A 1,140-nucleotide genomic window follows, 5' to 3' on the forward strand; every position below is an offset into this window, starting at 1 on the left:
ATATTGATTCCTTGTGAATTCCATACAGATTGATAATATTTAGACCCTCTCCCCTGTCTGCATCCCTCATGGCCCCTCCAATGATTTTCATGCATTCTGTCATGTATGTTAAGGCCTATGGAGTCAAGTTTGTAACACAAATGTTTCTTGGTATGAGTTCATCCACTGGATCCTGGTCAACCTATCTAACATCACTCCTTTAAAAATATCCAAAAATATACAAGTCTCCTTCTCCCAGAAGTCAGCAGTTGCTAATAGTTTCTCAGCTGAGGTTGGGACTTCTTACCCATTTCCTTACTTCTATGCTAGGCTTTTGTCTGTTTGGGCTATAATGGTCTTATGCATGCTGTCACCATTTCTGTAAGTTCATATGAGCAACTTCCCAGCTGCCTGGAAAATTGTTTCCTTGTGATCTTCCACTATCCTATTAAATGATAATTTCAATAAAATCTTAAATGAATCTAGAAAAAGTAGAGCAGAAAGACCAAAGGAACTGTAAAATAGTATCATGATATAATTTGATATTAGCATACTATTTACATTTAAATATAAAGGCATTGTATTAAAAAGCAAGATATAATGAGAGAGAAAAATGGAAGAAAATAACACAGATCATTTCAAGATATATGGTGAGTGAGAAGCAGCAACAGCATGGTAATTTAAAAAACAGTTTTGAGAAATTAATTACTATTGGAAATAAATCTAAAAGGTATTTCTGTTTTTCTGACTTTTAGACACTGTGACAAATACCTGAAAGTTTATAAACAGAAAGCATTTCTATTGGCTTGTGGTTTCTGAGCTTTCAGTGCAAGGATAATTGGATTCATTGCTTTGGGTCTGAGGCAAGAAACTGAAGCATGTATGGGAGTGCATGTGAGGCTGCTCACCTTACAGATGCCAGGAAGCAAAGAGAAGCCAAAAAGAGACCAGGAATAAGGCATGTCGTTCAGGAGCAGGACACATAACCCTCTTCCTCTAATCAGGCCCCCACCTCTTAAAGATTCCATACTTTATGAGATAGAACCACAAACTGTGGACCAAACTTTCAAAATGGGCCTGTTGCAGACACTTCATTTTCAAAGCATAGCAGTAATTATGAAAAAATTAAATTAAAAAGGAATATTAACTGATGATAATTTT

The sequence above is a fragment of the Nannospalax galili genome, unplaced genomic scaffold (genome assembly GCF_000622305.1).
Source record: "Nannospalax galili isolate Female #2095 unplaced genomic scaffold, S.galili_v1.0 scaffold128, whole genome shotgun sequence".
Lineage (NCBI taxonomy): Eukaryota > Metazoa > Chordata > Mammalia > Rodentia > Spalacidae > Nannospalax > Nannospalax galili.